Genomic DNA, 19572 nt, shown 5'->3' with positions numbered 1-19572 from the left:
GGACAATTCCTAACAAGTAACTGGTAACGAATAAAGTGAAGGAAGTCTCATTTAAAATACTGCATAAATTTTATCCTGCTAATCATTAGGTGACAAAGTTCAAAAGGGACATAAATGTGAACTGTGGATTTTGTGGAAGCCATCCTGAGACTGTGCAACACCTTTTCTGGATCTGTTCATACGCTAGAACATTTTGGAAAGACTTCAGTAGATTCATTGTTGGACATCTCTATAATGACTTTACTGTGAAATGGGAAAATCTTGTATTTTGTTTCTTTCGAAGGCAAAAATAGAAGATGTTTACTTTATAATAAACTTGTTAGTTATCTTAGCTAAATTTTATTTTCACAAATGCAAATACAGTAACAAAAAACCTAATTTTAAACATTACTATAATGATGTTTTATGTTACATAAAATTGATTAGTGGATCACTCAACAAAAAGGCTATGAAAACTATTACTATTTGTAGTAATTACAAATTATTTGAATGTTTGTAATTCTTTGTATCACACCCTCTGGCATATATTAATTTTGTTCTGGTTGTATACATGTTCAGTATACTGTTTCTTAATAAAGTTTATTTAAAAAAAAAAATGAGGACGCGGCTCATGAATTTGGACACCCCCCAAATGTAGCTTCTGAGTCACGTGACCGCACAGCAACGAATCACAGCAGAGCAGAAAATGGGGCGGAGCAAAGCATGTGTGCAAGAGAGGAGTCGAGCAGAGAGAGCTGCTTTTTCATGAAACGGGAGTAAAGTAGTGAACTTAGAGGAGAGAAACAAACTAAAGTATCGATCATAAACCACTACCAACGTCCTGATCGATATCTGCATCGATCTGCCCACCCTTGTCTCCTGGATCGTAGCTGCGATCAGCGTGAACCACGTGGGTCTCTGCTCCCTGATCTGTTTCCTGTGTTTGGAAAGAGTTGCAGCTTCATCGCGGAGTTTCTCTCGGTTTGTGGGCTCATCTAAAGGTAAGCACCGAGCTAACTTTACTGTGAGTTCAGTTCATGTTGAGTTTAGCTCCTGAATGAGGTCTTCTGCTGCTCTCCTCGGTGTCTGTTCACAGTTTATTGTGAACACGTTGAGAGAAGAGTGAGAGAGTGTTTGGAGAAAAACACCAACTAACCATTAGCTCAGCATGCTGGGAGAAGTTGGAGCAGAAAAGTCTTTTCATTGTCCCTGCAGCTGTTTTTCTGCCTGCACCAAACCTCTAAAGCCTCATTTGTATTTACCGCGTTGACTACATCCACGATTAAAAGACCTTACGCCCCTACAGCGTTATGTACGGTTCAATGTGTGCTCGCTATTCATTGTGCCTTTAGGTGCAGCTGCCCGTACTCACAAAGAAAGTTTTGGTGTGATTCTCCTTTGCTGAGATCAACATGTCTGAAACAACTTTTTTTGTGTTTTTGATGCAGTGTTTTCTATAATTCCGTCATAATGGTTTGTATGAGCGGTGAAACGTGTTTTACCAAACTTAAAGAAGTCCAGCCGCTTTCTTGTAGAAATTGTTGAACAACATGACGCTAACATTACATTTTCCATTTGTATTGTTGCGAGCCTTGTATACCGATAAGATAAACAGATAAGACGAGGCCAAAAAACTGTGATGCGCCCACATTTTGGGAGAGCTGCACGTGTTTTACTGAATCAGGGAACAGACACACACAGTGCAGTGCGGACTTAAATCCACATGTGGCAGCACTGAAAGTAAGAGAGACCTTTAACCTTTGAACCTGTCCCTTATAGAGAAGGAAAACAATCACAAAAGTACCCAGTGACTGTGCTGGTTGGGATTGTAAAAAAGTTAAATAAATAAAGACCTAAAAATGTAAACATTTTAAAATGCCTGCCTCTACAAAAAGGAATGAGATGGTATTGTGATTTTGGGAGAAAATGTCACATTGTTAAAGCCATACAACTTGAAAATGATCACAAATGTACCTGAGAACACGTTTAATGTTTGCAGGTAACAAGGTGATTTTAATTATGTATTTTTGAATATCTGCTGATGCAGCCATGAATGTGGAAATTATGTGATTTCTGAATGTAATAATTTCCCATTTCTGAAGACTGCTTCAACAAAAATGCAGGTTCAATAGTTAATGATGGTTGATAACAGCTTGGTTATTGTACTGTATATTTAACTTATAAATTCGTAAGTATGTAATATATCAGTGTGTATTTTCTGTTTCCCTTTTAGTTGTTGTAAAACTTGAACGCTGTCACAGATGGTGTTGGTGATGTGTTAAATACAGGAATTTTGTGTTATAATGGAGTACCACCTAATGTGTGTGGGATCGTTATAGGAATGTGGTCAATTGGGGTCCTTAGGGACTAGTAAAGCACTATACAAATACAGGCCATTTACCATTTTACCATTTTTATTACATTTTAATTACATTTGCAGATTGTTTCGGTGGAGTTTAATAAACTCAGCCGTCTACATCGGAGTATATTCTCGAGCATCTCACACTTCTGATAATCAGCTGTCTGCTTGACGTTTATTCAGCTGTGTAAAAACTATAACTTTAATCTCAGCCAAACCGATTTACTCAGGAACAAATAAAATACTAAAAAAAGCCAAACAATAACATTTCTAAGTTATCCAAGTGACTCATATATCATGTTTAACCTGAGTAGTGAAAGACAAAAAAGATGTTAAACGTTTATTTTGTGACCCAGAAAGAATAATAAGAGTAATATTAAAACTAACTGGCTGCCGCCATTGTAGGAAACTGAGCTATTTTTTTATTTTGAAATATATACAGGGTGTAGCATCCCCTGGGTAAAGGTGGTGGTATGCAGGGAGCTCAGTGGTAGGGGTGGGCGATATAAACGATATACGATAGAAACAATATAAATTTGACCAACAATAGAGATTTTGACTATATCGCTCTATCGCGATAGCGCATGTTGATGATGTCATCAAGCTGCGCCTGTTTTGGTCGAAAGCATCGCAGCGGCTAAAACCATTATCATCTGCAAATTATGCCAAGCGACAGTCACAGCAAAGAGATGAAGCACTTTTGAAATTTGGGGAAAGCCAAAAACTGCGCTTCCTCCACTTCCGTAACATTGATTCATTAATGTTGAATTCTCTCGCAGCTGCTCTATTCCCATGTTGTTGCAGTATATTAATAACTAACCTCGTATTGTGGATGAATAATCTCAGTTGTTCTCCTGACTGAAGTTTGGCCCGTGTACAGCATCCTGCTATACGATTGCATTTGTCCCTGACCACCAGAATCCCTCACGTTAACTTTTAATGAGTGGAAAAAAAGTTGGCGTTCATCCTCCAGCTTCATTGTGCTAATGTTATGCTAACATAGCTGTGTCGCTAGCAATCACGTAGCACAACATTATATATCAGGTAGTCAAACTTCAGTAACCCCTCAAAGGCCACTGCTGTTTAGTTTTCTGTCTTCATTTATGTTGGAAGTGATAGCAGAGCTGTACGTTTGAATTAGTTTCAAAAATCTCTTAGAACATGTCATGTTTAGGTGTAAACTAGCGAGCTAACTTCCTGTTAACTTCTATCTCTGTTAAATTTAATAAATTCTGTTTTCATGGATGCATCGATGTAAAACTTAATTGTTACACCCGATAAAGCAGCAACGCTGATGATTTAATTAAAGATGAAAGAATTTAGACCGTTTTTAACTCTTAGTATTCGTTTGACTTTGGGACCTGAAGTTGACGGAGTTTTGGACCCAGATTACTCCGCGAAGCTTTTCACTACGGCAGCCATAATGCTCTGACAATCCATCAAGCTGTGCGGCTTACCAAAGTTGTACTAAAACATTTTTTTTTTTGTCATCAACAATTTTTATTTATTTCATTTTAAACTTCAATAACAGAACTTAAGAATAACTACATAAATAAATAGTTTAAAAAACAAACAAACAAAAACAAACAACAACAAAACACAACAACAGAAACAAAAAAAAACAACCAAAGGAAAGTTATCTATTCTTTCTTCGCACACCAATCCCCACACCACCACTCTATCATTACTCTTCTGTTCTTCAAGTTACAGAAAGCCAGCTTGTAAAGGGGGACCAAATACAATCATATTGATGCAATATATCTAATAAACCATAAGTCACTTTTTCACAAGACGCCAACTTAGCCATTGTCTTTAGCCACTCTTCATAGGGAGGGGGGTTCTTTTTCCGCCAATGTCTTAGTAGGACCCGTTTGGCCGTAGTAAGAGCCAGAATAATCCATCTTTTTGTATAACTAGAAAAATCTCCATCAGAAAGTTCTGTGGTTATACCAAGTATGGACAGTTTTGGTGAGATACCAAATCTCCTTTTTAAAACACTGAAAATTACCTCCATTATATTTTCCCACCAATCTCGAAGTGCCGAACAGCTCCATAAGATATGTAAAATCGAGGCATTTTGACCATCACATCTCCAACATTCGTCCGTAGAGGCCAGGTTCCATTTATACAATTGTTGCGGTGTTCGATGCCACCTATGGATTATCTTAAGTTGAATAAATCTACTGCCTGTTTCTTTATACATAGTATTAACACTTTGAAAACATGAATCCCATTCAACTGAAGATATGTCCAATGCCATGTCCTGGGCCCAGTAGCCCTTAACTTTAAGGAGAGGGTCAGCTGACCGTTCATGCAATAAGTGATAAATCTTAGAGGTAATGCCTTTACCCAAGGGTGATCTTGAGAGCAGGACTTCCACAGGGCTGCCCACAGGACAACTCAAGGGGGTTCCCAGCCACTTCGATAATGAACTATGTATTTGGACATATCTCCAGAATTGATTACGCTTCAACTTATATAACTCCACAATTTTATCAAAGCTTAAAAAACATTTAGTCCCACAGTCAAATAAATCTGATACATTAAGGATGCCTGCTTTACGCCACTGTAGCCAGTCAACCGATGTCCCTCCAATTAAAATTCTTTTATTCCCCCATAAGGTTGCCGAAGGTGATTTAATAAAGTCCCAGCGACCCACCCTATGTAATTTACACCACAATGTCTTCGCGTTTGCAATTATAGGATGGGTAGTTTTATGACTGGTATCAAACAGCTCCCTCCAAGGAGAAATACCACCATTAACTTCCGTCTCTATCAAGTCAAGTCAACTTTATTTGTCAATTCTGCCACATGTACAGGACATACACAGAATAGAAATTGCGTTACTCTCAAACCCTAGTGATTAGAAAAATGCAAATAAAATAATTAAAAAGTAAAAATTTAAATAAATACAATACAATTTTACGTATAACAAAAAAAAGCTATGCAATATACAATATACAATATTCAAGTAAGAAGGCATAGTGGTGCAAAATAGGCAAATAGTGCAAATGGGGATTTAGTAGTGTACGGTAAGAGATAGTGTAACAACAAAGTCTTATGAGGTCCAATGCTTAAGCAGTCCAATGCTCCACAAAGTGACTGGAGCAGGCCAGTGAGTGCGTCAGAGAGTGAGTGTGTGTGTGTGTGTGACAGAGTTCAGTGAGACCGTGGTGGAGAAGAGGGGAGAGGGGGGCAGAATCGGGAGGGAGTTTAGCTTCCTGACAGCCTGATGGATGAAGCTGTCCTTCAGTCTGCTGGTCCTGGCCTGGAGACTCCGCAGTCTCCTCCCTGACGGCAGCAGCTTGAAGAAGCTTTGCATTGGGTGCGTGGGATCAGCCGCTATGCAAAGGGCTTTTTTAGTGAGACGGGTGCTGTAAATGTCCTGGAGGGAGGGGAGAGAGACACCAATGATCCTCTCTGCAGCCCTCACTATGCGTTGGAGGGTTCTATGGCAGGACGCATTGCAGGCTCCAAACCACACAGTGATGCAGCTCGACAGGATGCTCTCGATGGTGCCTCTGTAGAAAGTGTACATGATGGGGGCTGGAGCTCCTGCTCTTCTATATATGGGACCAGATGGGTTTAACTGGTGCAGTAGGTAACCAAGCTCTAAGTTGTTTCACGTTCATCACCCAATAATACCATTGGAAATTAGGCAATGAAAAACCTCCTTGTTTTACACTCGCTTGAAGTTTCCTAATACTTAAACGATGTGGTGAACTACCCCAAAGAAACTGCCGGATCAAAAAGTCTAGATCTTTGAAATACTTATCTGGAATGTGTAATGGAATATTAGATAAAATATAAAAGATCATGGGTGCAGTCATCATCTTAATACAACTAATTTTACCCCATATTGTGAGACGCACTCTGGACCATCTACCAAATTCCATTTTTATTCTTTCAATCATTGGCTCCATATTTGCTTGAACCATCTTAGTGTAATCTGAGGTAATTTGTATCCCCAAATACCTCAAACCATTCACGGACCACCGAAACTCCCACTGTTTAAATAAAGTATGGGGGCAGTGTCCTGACATAGGCATTGCCTCTGATTTATCCCAGTTGACACGATACCCTGAAAGCAGCGTAAAGCTTTCTATACGTTCTAATAGGGCTTGAATTGACTTCCCAGGCTGGGTCATAAGTAACAACATATCATCTGCATATAATAGAAGCTTATGTTGACTATTACCCATCGAAATTCCAAATATATTTACATTATTTCTCAGTTTTTGTGCCAGAGGCTCTATAGCAATTACAAAGAGACCGGGGCTAAGGGGACAACCCTGTCTTGTGGATCTCTGTAAAAGGAATAGGTCTGATATGAGCCCATTCGTCAATACTCGCGCTGAAGGCGAATCTTATAATATCTTTATCCACCTAATAAAATTATCACCAAAACCGAACTTTTCTAATGTCTTAAACAGATAATCCCACTCAACACAATCAAAAGCTTTTGCAGCATCCAGCGATAGGGCCACTGTTGGATATACTGAATCATATACATAATTTTGCAAATTAACCAACCGTCTAATATTATCTGAACCATAGCGGTTTGGAACAAAACCAGATTGGTCTGCATGAATTATTTTTGCCATTACTGCTTTTAATCGGCCCGCTAAGACCTTTGCCAAGATTTTTTGGTCAGAATTCAGCAAAGATATAGGGCGGTAACCACTTGGGTCTAAAGGGTCTTTCCCAGTTTTAAGAATAAATGTTATAAGTCCAGAGTGCATTGACTGAGGTAATGAGCCTACTTTGAACGCCTCATTATAAACATCGAGCAACAGGGGACTTAACATATCTTCAAATGCTCTATAGAAATCCAATGGTAACCCATCTAATCCTGGAGCTTTATTAAGTGGCATACTGTTATGGGTAATCTCCTCCACTGTAATTGGAGCATCTATAATCAGCTGGTCAGTAGTAGAAAGCTGTGGCAGGTTTAAATCAGTAAAAAATGCTTCGAATTTCTGTTCATCTAAACTACCTTGTGTAGAATAAAGATTATTGTAAAAGGCCCTGAATCCATCATTTATATGTCTAATAGAAGTTGAAATAACCCCATCTGATTGTCGTATGCCTGGGATATGGTTCATACTGTCTTTCTGTTTAAGACGGTATACTAATAAACGACTCGGCTTTTCTCCCATTTCCCAATATGCTTGATTAATGCGAAATAAAGCGTATTCTGCCTTTCTGTTGTACAGTACATTCAACTCATATTTAACTTTAACGATTTTATTCAACGTAACTCTGTCTTTTGTATGGGAATGTACTGCCTCAAGTGCCTTTAATTTGGCTTCTAACGTAATGATATTCTTGTTAGCTGCCTTCTTTTTAAAGGAAGCGTAAGAAATTATTCTCCCCCTTAAGTATGCCTTCATAGCATCCCACCAAGTAGCCAATGTAGTGTCCTCTCGATTATTTGTCTGTTTGTAAAATTGTATTTCATCTCTTATCAATTTAATAAAACCAGAGTCTTTAATTAAGGACACATTTAAACGCCATCTGCGGCTTGGAGGAATCTGTAAAATATTTCCAAGACATAGAAAAATTGGCGCATGGTCCGAAATTACTATATTACCAATACTTGAATCTATAGAATTATTCACTAAGGCTTCAGAAATAAGAAGAAGAAAGAAGAAGAAAGTGTGTACATTATTGTACTTTATTGAGCCCCGTGGGGAAATTGCTCTCTGCATTTAACCCATTCACTCAGTGAAGCAGTGGGCAGCCATTGGGCGCCCGGGGAGCAGTGTGTAGGGACGGTACCTTGCTCAGGGGTAGCTGTTAAGGGGAATCGAACCCCCGACCTTCCGATCATGGGGCAACCACTCTACCTACTGAGCTATCCCTGCCCAGAAAGTAGTGAGGCGGAGAGTAAAATGAATATTCCCTGCCTTCTGGATGCATTGTCCGCCAAATATCATTCAGACCCAAATCTGAGGTCATCTGCCTTATGGCAACTACAGATTTACTCTCTGTGCCTCTCCTAGGAAGTGATCTATCTAGGTCTTGATCCAGTATTTGATTAAAATCTCCTCCTACCACTATTTGTGCACCTTCTAATTCCAAAAGATACTGTGACAGGTTATGAAAAAAGGCGGGTATGTCCGCATTAGGTGCATAGATATTACATAAAAACATAAAATTATTGGTGTGTCCAGTAATTGTCCATAAACCAATATAAATCTACCTTCCTTATCTGGTATTACTTTTGTTTCAGTAAAGCTAACTGCTTTATGAATCAGAACCGACACTCCCCTGCTTTTACCAGTTCCAGGACTGGAAAAGACTTTACCTACCCAGGAACATTTAAGTTTTAAAGTTTCTGACTTACACATGTGTGTTTCTTGAATAAAGGCTATATCAACTCTTGATAACTTTAAATATGTTAATATTTTCTTCCTCTTAATCCCGTTATTCAACCCCTTAACATTCCAGCTGGCTATTTTGAAATCTGTCTGTTTATCCATGTTACAATGTGGAATTCCATATAATACTCCAATTCATAAATATATCCATTATAGAGGGTGGTTTTATGTGAAGATAAACCAATTTATAAATACAAGGACTCAAAATAAATAGAAACAAACTGAAAACAGCTCCAGCAAAACTCCAGCCAGAAAAAAGGAAAAAACAAAAGGCAAGACTAATTCTTGCTAACACTGGAAAACCCAGGGTTGGTGGTCACCGGTGCCCGGCTAGCAACCCAGCACATAACTAGTAGTTTATAGGGATATTTAAATTAATCGAGTAAAAGGGAAAAAAAAAAAAAGAAAATCCCTGCACCAAATCCATCTAACAACACGTTAAACGCACTTACATATGGTAAAGTACTTCACCATCCCCGATCACAAAACAAAACAAAAAAAAGGCAGAAAGTGTCACTTATCTTAAGGGAACATATTCTTAATAAATTTTGCAGCCTCCTCCGGTGAAGAAAATCTGTGCCTTGCTCCATTGCGTTTTATTTCTAGAGTAGCGGGGAAAAGCAGCGAGTATTCCACTCCTTTTTCTCTCAACTCCAACTTAATTTGTTTGAAAGACATGCGCCAGTCCATGGTTCGTCGGGAGTAATCCGGAAAAAACATTATCTTCGCCCCACGCCATAGAATCTGGCCTTTCTCTCTGGCCGCCCGAAGGATGTCTTCCTTATCCCGATAACGGAGTAAGTTAACCATAACAGGCCGCGGTCGTTCTCCCTCTCTCCTACTCCGTTTCGGTGGACCCATAGGAACACGATGCGCTCGCTGTATATCTAGCGTACGGGGCTCCAAAGTTAAATCCAACATTATGGGGATCTCCCGCTGTAAGAACTTGATCATATCCTCTCCTTCTATTAACTCAGGTATACCAATTATCCTGATATTACAGCGCCGTCCTCTGTTGTCCAGATCTTCAATATGGTTCCGTAAGTTCTTAATTTCTTCTTGAATAGTGGGTAATTGTTGCTCTGACGCATGGGTTGCCTCCTCAAGAGTTGCAACCCGACTTTCCACTTCTTCCATGCGGGCACTCAACGCATTGATTTTACCTCCGATCTCCTGAACAGTCGTTTTTATCTGTTTCGTGTCCTTTTCAATATTATTTGTCGATGTCCGAATGATTCTTACCTCCGCAACCAACTCGTTTAGTGTTAATTCTCCTCCCGAGGCTACACACGTCGCAGCGGCTGGGTCTTCCTGAGGCCTGCTGACGTAGGCATCCATTTTCTTAGTAGTTTAAGCTTGTTGTTCAGTCGGAGGGTCTTTAGCACGCTGCGCCCTTCTGGTTTGCCGTTTCCGCATTAGTTCACAAAGGCTAGTTATTTAAGGGCATTTCACATACATGTGCCAATACACAATGTTCCAAAAAAGACGGTGCATGCTATTACTGTATCTATTTTCAGTGTGCAAGTTGCAGAGCAACTCTTTTCAGGCTGCCATCTTGTCGGGAACCACCGTACTAAAACATTTTTTTAACAGATTTCTGCACGCAGAAATCGGTTCGAGGTCAGTAAGCACAACCAGAATTCATACATAAGGCACACTCTCAATTTTTGAGAAAATTAAAGGATTTTTAGTGTGGAAAATACGTTATACAGAAGAAAAGAATATATCACGATATATATCGTTACCGCACATGCTTCAAATTATATCACCTTATGAATTTTAGGCCATATCGCCCAGCCCTACTCAGTGGCCTTTTCCCTTTCAAGTTCTTGTAGGCAGCTGATGACTTTCTTTTTGTAGTTGCTCCTGGGATTTCACCTTGAAGCTTCATAGTAGAGATGTGCAAAGCAGCCAGTATCTGTATTTGTATTTATTGAGGGGGGAAAAGTATTTGTATTTGAGTAAAATTCAAGCTGGGCATAAAAATCAATTTTTTGTGTTACGCTTGTAATTAATGTTATAGTGTAAGTATTCTTTAATTGTATCCATTATAGCAACTATGGATAGGCAGTATTAGTTGATTTTTTTCTTTCCATAAATCCAGCAATGAACATGTAACGTCACTGAAAAGAAAATAACATAACAGCCATTGCCTCAACCATGGTTAAACCAACAACTAAGGTTAACCTTAGCATAGGTTGAAATACCTAAGTAACCTAAATGTACCATATAGCTCGCACAAGTGCATACATTCGACACAATCATTGTTTTAACCTTTTTACCGAACTTGATCGTTACTCTGTCAACAGCCTGTTGTCTAAATTACCAAGCTAACAGAGCTACGTAAACAGAGTGAACATAAGAGCACCCGAATGCAGATGTCAATAGTGCAGCGTAATGAAATAATCTCCCGATCTTCGCGAAACCTATAAACTGCCTCCAGAACACAGTTAAGGTCCAAAAAATCTATTGAACAAAAATAGTGATGCAGTTCAGTGTTTTTTTCGCTCAGCCGAGCCGTCTCTGTCGCTGTGTGGAGCAGCCTGTGTCAGTCACCTCTTTCACACGTCACTCACTCATCCAGTACTGTTCTGCAGTCTCTCAAGGAAACTCAGCTGTTTCATATAAAGTTTTCCCTTGTTCCCAAATAAAAATATTTTTTAAGTATTTGTTCGAAATAAATATTCGTAAAGAAATAATTATTATTATTATTATTTTTTTGTTTTTTTGTTTGTTTTTTTTGTGTGCCTTTCCGAATACTGTATTCTGGTCCTGCTCCACCCCTCCTTCATAGGTATTGTTACTGATGAGTGTCGTAATGTTTATTTGCTCTGCTTCTTCTTGTCAGGGATAAAATACATATCTATACTTTTGTGTCCCAGCTGAGTAACAGGAGGAGAAGAGTCTGGTGGAGCAGCAGAGGAACAGTTTCAGCCATTTGGACTCAGCTCAGCCACTAGAGAGGAAACAATGACTTCAACACAGGAGGTGAGAAAAGTATCTCAGTTACACTGTTATTGAAACTGTGTGCACAGCTGGTTGTTAACAGCAGCTTTATCTTTTCCATTCTGGGCTCCTCCTCCATACATACAGAAGCTACATTCACAAACAAAAACCACAGAAGTTATAAGAAAATACAAAGATCATATTTTATCAGCACACATTGAAACAACATCATCATCAGTTGAACTCACAATATTTTTATGACATAAAAGATTTTCCCCTTTGACAAGTCTTATTGTAGCACATCATTGTAGTGGGAAACTATCACCAGAAGGTAGTGGTAACACACCTACAACGTGTTTCTTGACCTCTTTGATTCCACTAATGGAGGCAGTTTCAGTTTGTTCCAGGACTGCATTTCACTCACTGCCTCTGTTTGTATCTCTGTCACTGCAGGACCAACATGGAGCGAGAAGTGAGCGCTCTCAGGAGGCCGACAAACCTCACAGAAGAAAGGGGGAGAAGAAATACAGTTGTGACGAGTGTGGGAAGAATTTTACCCGAGCTCAACACCTGAAAACACACCAACTCATCCACAGTGGAATTAAAGCGTACAGCTGTGACTTGTGTGGAAAATCTTTTTCCCGGGCTCCATACCTGAAAGCACACCAACTTATCCACAGTGGAGTTAAACCCTACAACTGTGATTTGTGTGGAAAATCTTTTACCCGGCCTCAACACCTGAAAACACACCAACTCCTCCACAGAGGAATTAAAGCGTACCCCTGTGACTTGTGTGGAAAATCTTTTTCCCGGGCTCAATACCTGAAAGCACACCAACTTATCCACAGTGCAGTTAAACCCTACAACTGTGAATTGTGTGGAAAATTTTTTACCCAGCCTGGAAGCTTAAAAACACACCAACTCATCCACAGTGGAATTAAACCGTACAGCTGTGACTTGTGTGGAAAATCTTTTACCTGGGCTAAAACCTTAAAAACACACCAACTCATCCACAGTGGAATTACAGCGTACAGCTGTGACTTGTGTGGAAAATCTTTTATCCAGGCTGAACACCTGAAAACACACCAACTCATCCACAGTGGAATTAAACCGTACAGCTGTGAGTTGTGTGGAAAATCTTTTACCCAGCCTGGAGGCTTAAAAAGACACCAACTCGTCCACATTGGAGTTAAAGCGTACAGCTGTGATCAGTGTGGTAAAGCTTTTGCTCACAGTACGTACTTACAGCGTCATCAAGTTACCCACTCTGGAAGCAAAGCGTACCCATGTGATTTTTGTGGAAAAACATTCCGCCGTATAGAGTCACGAAATCTACACTTACGCAGTCACACTGGACATAATGTTTATTTCTGTGATCAGTGTGGAAAACTATTTACAACAGCTGGAGAGTTAAAACAACACATGTTTACCCACAATGAGGAGAGACCTTATAAATGTGACCTGTGTGATAAGACTTTCAAATCTCCAAAGTCCCTGAGAAGACACCAAAAGATCCACACCAGAAAGTAACTCTACAAGTGCAGTTACTGTGAGGTATGTATTTATATTATTATCTTCTTATATTAGACTGAGTGTTTGGAACAAGTCAGATCAGTAAACTTATGGAGTTATATTGGATGAACTGATTGAAAAAATGTGTTATTTTCGTCCAGTAAGCTGAGTGTTATTAGTAGAAGCAAGTATCACAGTTGTTATAGGTTAATAGGACCTAGGCTCACCTTTTCTCTAATCAAAATAAAAAAGTAAACAGAAAACAAAGAAACAAAAACATAAGAAGAAGAACTTTATTTATGAAGTGCTTTCAGACAAAGTTCTGTACAGCTATTTAAAAATAAAGAAATAAATGAAAGTGATGCATAGCAATAAAAGTTAAAAACAATAATTAAGATGTGTAGGATAGGGTGAACTAGTGGGTCTTCAACTTAGCTGTAAAAACCTCCACAGAGGCTCCACTAATATCTTGAGGGAGGTTGTTCCACAAAAACGGGGCAGGAAAAGGAAAAAGCACGCTCCCCCAATAGTTATTTTTCTGGCTCTAGGAACTTTTGAATGACCAGAATCCTGGGATCGGAGAGCATGGGATGGAACATAAGGGTTCAAAAGATCAGAGAGGTATGAAGGTGCCAAACCATTTAAAGCCTTGTAGGTGAGCAGCAGGACCTTAAAATCTGTCGAACCTCACAAGGTAGCCAATGAAGTGATTTCAATGCAGGGGTATTGTGCTCAAATGTTCCAGTTTTAGTTCAAATGTGAGCAGCTGCATTTTGCACCATCTGTAAACCTCTAAAACCTTTCTTTGGTAGCCCAGAAAGGAGAGCGTTACCATAATCGATACGCGAAGACACAAATGCGTGGAGAAGAACCTCTGCAGTGTAGTTTGATAAAACTTGTCTGATTTTAGCTATGTTCCTCAAATGACAAAAGGCGGTCTTTGTTGTCTCTTTTACATGAGACTCGAAGGAGAGCGCCATGTTGAACCACACGCCCAAGTTTTTAACCTTGTCCCTGCAATTTATGACATAGTCATGAATTTTCAAGATTCAATTCAATCTTATTTATATAACGCCAAATCACAACAACAGTCGCCTCAAGGTGTTTTATATTGTACAGTAGATTCTACAATAATAGATACAGAGAAAATCCCAACAATCATATGACCCCCTATGAGCAAGCACTTTGGTGACAGTGGGAAGGAAAAACTGGTACTGTAGAAAACTTATACAGTACCAGTGCTTGTTGCTGTTCCTCTACATCAAATACATTAAATTGGGAGATGCTCTTTGTTTCAGGCGATTTTCAGGATAAAAATGTTGAAGGAATTCCCTGACTTACTGTGTTTGTGTCTTTGTTTAGAAGCAGAGCGACACAGATGGATCCAATTCTCAAACCTGTCGTCACTGTGGTGGTGGGAAAGAGTTTCACTGTGACCTTTGTGGAAAAACTTTCAATTACCAGAAAGCCTGAAAATACATCAGCGTAGACACACTGGAGATAAAATGAACTACTGCAAAGAGTGTGAGAGAGGCTTTCCCACACTGAGTGAATTACAAAAAACACGAACTCTGTAACAGTGGGGTTAAAAAGCACGTGTGTGACCAATGTGGGTCATCCTTCACCACTATCAGCCAGCTTAAGAGACATGAACAAATCCACACAGGAGAGAAACCATACAACTGTAGACACTGTGACAGAAGCTTCTCACATTCAGCTCATCGTAACACCAAGAGCTACATCTGTGTCCAGTGTGACAAAATCCTCAGGAATCTCCGTTCATATTCCAAATACAAACGATCCCACGCTGCAAATAAACTGTTTCACTGTTACCAGTGTGCAAAAAACATGTACTTACATAAACATCTCTTTTTGGCAAATACTGGACATCTGTTTTTGGCAGACCATAACTTTGGCACAACACCAGCGCCCTGGACTTGTGATGTCAAGTTAAATTAATGCATCACGTTGGTACCTGGTAATGTTTATGTGAGCTTCCCTGTCAGAAACACCCCAGGATCATGCTTGCTAAGCGAATAGCTTTTCAGTCTTGTTAGCCAATGAGTGAAATGCGACAGCAAACTATAAAACAAGAGAAGCGACATCGTCTCTTAGTTTGTTTGTCCACCCCCCATCCCCCAAATTTGCGTGTTGGACCACATAAGTATTTAACTATATACCGTATTTTCACGACCATAAGACGCACTGTACTAAAAGGCACAGTCTCAGTTATGTGTGCCATTACTGTATTTAACACACACATAAGGCGCACTGGATCATAGGGCGCATACAAGTACGGTATGCGTATTTAAAAATAAAGCGGGAGCAAACCTGAGTTTGGTACTCACATTTTTATCATCAATCAAACCCATCGAAGTCCTCATCCTCTGTGTCTGAATTGAACAGCTGCGCTAAATCTCCATCAAACATGCCAAGTTCACTTTCTTCACTGTCAGAGTCACTTTCCGTGCCGTGCGGCTCCTCGGAAATGATGCCGGCTTTTGCGAAAGCTCGAACAACAGTGCCAGCAGACATGTTAGCCCAAGCATCTACAATCCATTGGCAAATTGTGGCGTAACTCGCCCGGCGCTGCCTTCCACTCTTGGTGAAACTGTGGTCTCCATCGGTCATCCATCGCTCCCAGGCCGCTCGCAGCCTTACTTTGAATGGGCGGTTCACACCAATGTCCAGCGGCTGGAGTTCCTTTGTCAGGCCTCCCAGAATGACAGCAAGCTCACAGTTCATTTGTTTCACTAGTTTTTTCACATTGGCTGTGAGATGGGCACGCATAGAGTCACAGATTAAGAGCGATGGTGATGCGTGGAAAAAACCACCTGGTCTCCTTACATACACCTCCCTCAGCCAGTCTTTCATCATTTCCTCATCCATCCAGCCCTTTTCATTTGCCTTAATGATGATTCCTGCTGGAAACTTCTCTTTAGGCAAAGTCTTTTGCTTAAAAATCACCATAGGCGGCAGTTTCTGTCCATTAGCATGGCAGCCAAGCACAACAGTAAAAGAAGACTTTTCATACCCCGTTGTGCGTATCGCTACCGTGCTGGTCCCCTTCTTCTCCACAGTGTGACTCACCGGGATGTCAAAAGTGAGCGGGACCTCGTCCATGTTAGTGATGTGGCTGGGCTGGATGTGTTTGTCGCCGATGTGTTTGCTACAGTATGAGCGGAAGATGGCCAGCTTTTCCTTACAATCCGCTGGAAGTTGCTGCGCTACCGTAGTCCCGGTCCTGATGGAAAAATGGCACCGTTTCATAAAAAGTGAAAGTGAAACTGCTTTTAGCCGAATGGTGACCGTCGAAACGCTTCTCCTGCTCGTTCTTTGCTCGATGATCCACCGCTCGAGTCTTTCCTCCAACTCGGCCACACTTCACCCTTTAGCGTTCTCATGGTGTTCTCTACTACCTCCTCATTACAACACACAGGGCGCACTGCGCTATAGGGCGCGCTGTACTTTTTTGAAGAAAATCTAAGACTTTTAAGTGCGCCTTATGGTCGTGAAAATACGGTATGTAATCAGTTAAACTGTGTAATTGACATAAAGACCTCATGATATACAACAATTCTGTTTTGTTCAGTTTTACTGTAATTAAGCACAGTTGTATATATGATCCTGTAAAGAGCCTCATGCACGTCTCACATGGCTGTAGTCGTGACAGAGCTTTAGCATGGTTATCAGCAGCTAGGAACATCATCCTAAAGATGAGACCAGCTCCAGGGCGACATGCAATTGTGAATTTATGAACTGAATCATCTGTAAACGTTGGGAACTTGCTTTGGACTGGAAAATAAAATATTTTTGATTTAATTTGAATCTTTATTTAAACGTACGCCAGAGACCATTTTTAATTTCCTGTTTTCAAACTTTTTTTTGTTTAAATACTACTGGAACTTTAATCTGTATTACTTAATATTCTTATTTATTTCATCTTTATTCGGACAATAAGTAATGTTAAAAATACATTTGATTTATTTTCAAATTCAATTCCTAGGTCATTATTTTAATCTGCTGTGGGACGAGACAACAGGCTGATATTAGGTGTTGTTTTTGATTAAGCTTTTACTTTGAAGCGAAATTTAAATAAGACAGTAAGAACCCGCTTTGTTCATTTAAGGAACATCTCAAAACCTAGATTAATGGTGTCAATGAGTGAACTTGAGATGATATCCATGCTTTTGTCTACAAGACTCAACTATTGCAATAGTCTGTTTAGTTGTCTCAACAGGAAAGGGCTGGCTCATCTTCGGGTTGTGCAAAACTCTGCAATGAGACAATTGGAGCCCATATAACTCCCGTTTTAAAGTCACTACACTGGCTTCATTTTAAAATTCTAGTTTTAAACTTTAGAGCCCTTTATTGCTGATTTGATTTGTATACACAACTCTTCTCATAACCTGAGGTCATGGAATCAAAACCTTTTAGTGGTCCCCCACACTTGTGTCAGAACTCAAAGGGACCAATCTTTCCAATCTGTTGCACAGAGACTGTGGAATGCCCTTCCTCTATTTCTACAGTATCTGAAGACCTTCAAAAAGCAGCTAAAGACATTTTTATTTCAAAAAGCAAAAACAAATTTTCCTTCTCAAGCCATTTCCAGGCCTGAAGATCCTCTTCTTTTCAGTCTGGGGATCTGACCAGGGTGTACCCTATCTCTTGCCCTCTTACAGCTTTAATAGACTCCAAAATTGCAACATGTATTTATGGTCATGAGCAGTGATGGGAATAATGGCATTAAAATAAACAGTGGTACTAACACCAGTACTTGTTTTCAGTGACTAGTAACTTAACTAATTGCTTTTTCTGCCATTACAACACCGTTACTAGCAAGAAAAAGCGGTGAAGGTGTGTTCCAGTTTGTCAACACACAGACGGTTGAAGCTGTCTTCTTCTTACCGTGAGCTAAGGGAGCAAACAATCACACGAATGCTGCCACAGTTTTCTACCAAGTCCTCAGAGAGCTGTGTGGACCTCAAGTCTGGATCATCCTGAGACAACAAATCTGAACCCAAACTCCAGTTATCTATGTATGTGCATGTATCCAGTTCAGAGCTGTGGGGTGGTGGAGTCTGCAGCTGTCACAGGTATAGGCTATGAAAGTGAATGAAGATGTTGTCCTAGATACCAGCTCATTTTGGTGGAAATTGAATAATTTTGCGAGAAGGCTTAAGCAGGTCAACAGCAAGGGGAGGAAGATGGTTTTTCAGGATTCAAAGCAATGCAGGAGAAACTGGAGGAGAGGAGACACTCACATGAAGACACACTAGATTAAAGAAAGAAGCACAAAAGCTCAGATATCTGAAACCGATTCAAAACCCCAGAGAGCTCAAACTTTAACCACCACCTGTTGGTGGCGATAATGCACCTAGTGGTTGTTGAAGACAGTCTGTACAGTAGTTGTCACTGTCACTACCCGATCCGTACCGGAAACCCGATCGGTACTCCGCATGCGCGAAAGGTGTCTACGTCCAGTCGAAGCGTTTTACGATAGTTGCGGGTCAGAGTATCTGTTAAGATGTTAAGAATACTAAGAAGACTGCCAAACCAATTCACCGGACAATTATATCCACGCTCTTTGGTTCTGTCCACCAGTTCAGAAGTTTTGGCGCGAGATATGTGAAGACTTATCGAAGTGTCTGAAATGTAACATTCCAACTTCCCCCTTAGTGTGTTTGTTGGGCAGCTTAGATAATGTCACTTCAGAAAAGAATATAGTCCATATGGTTTTCACTGCCCTATGCATAGCCAAGAAAACAGTCCTCATGAACTGGAAAAATAAAAACAATCTTAATTCTAACCAATATAGAAATTATCTATTAGATTACATTAGTCTTGATACAGCCTCTGCCACCACATCAGATCAATTGCTCTGGGCTCCTTTGATCAGCTCCATCACCTAGTGGGGGTGGGGGGTCATAGTTTGGTCCCGCCTTCACTGTTGTGATTGGTGTGGGGGTAGGGACAGGCTTAGGGTGTCGGGGGGTTCCCCGGAGGCATCTTCCGTGGGGGGCTCAACCCGGGGTAGCGGTCATGTCCGGTTAGGGGCTCTGTTGGCTCTCAGGTGACTGTTTCCTCGCGGCTGCGTGTAGTGGGGCTTGGGGAGGGTCTGTGCTGACGGACGTGGGTTACTGACCTGGTAGCCTGGCTGCCCCTGGGTGGGTCCGGGATGGGCGTGAGGTTCTGGGGGCGCTCCGTCTCTGGGCTGGGGCCTGGGCTGGGCCTCGGGGGCTTGGGTCCTGGTTGGTGTGTTGTCGGGGTTGTGGGCGGGTGGGTGTATGGGGGCCCAGTCCTGGCGCAGGGTGCCGCCGGTGCGTCGAGCCACCTGGGGGGCTCTTCAACTGGTTGGGGAGATTGTCACATCTTGCAGGAGCTTTCCTCTCT

General features: G+C 40.7%; 2 long non-coding RNA genes across 3 annotated transcripts in view; one reads left to right on the top strand and one right to left on the bottom strand.

Moving 5' to 3' along the window:
* Nucleotides 1–19572, bottom strand: part of LOC308385595 — a 196520-nt gene that overhangs the window by 140443 nt on the left and 36505 nt on the right. The window lies entirely within an intron of this gene.
* On the top strand, nucleotides 696–19374 carry LOC308385589. 2 transcript variants are annotated; one of them, XR_013969577.1, is made up of 4 exons: nucleotides 696–980; nucleotides 11604–11709; nucleotides 12121–13221; nucleotides 14542–19374. It is a non-coding gene; the product is annotated as an uncharacterized lncRNA (long non-coding RNA). The 2 variants fall into 2 exon arrangements; XR_013969578.1 differs by lacking the exon at nucleotides 696–980 and adding an exon at nucleotides 9738–9761.

The sequence above is a fragment of the Rhamphochromis sp. 'chilingali' genome (assembly GCF_963969265.1).
Source record: "Rhamphochromis sp. 'chilingali' genome assembly, chromosome: 18".
NCBI lineage: Eukaryota > Metazoa > Chordata > Actinopteri > Cichliformes > Cichlidae > Rhamphochromis > Rhamphochromis sp. 'chilingali'.
The sequence above is the reverse complement of the archived record's forward strand: the minus strand, read 5'-3'. Positions and strand labels throughout refer to the sequence as shown.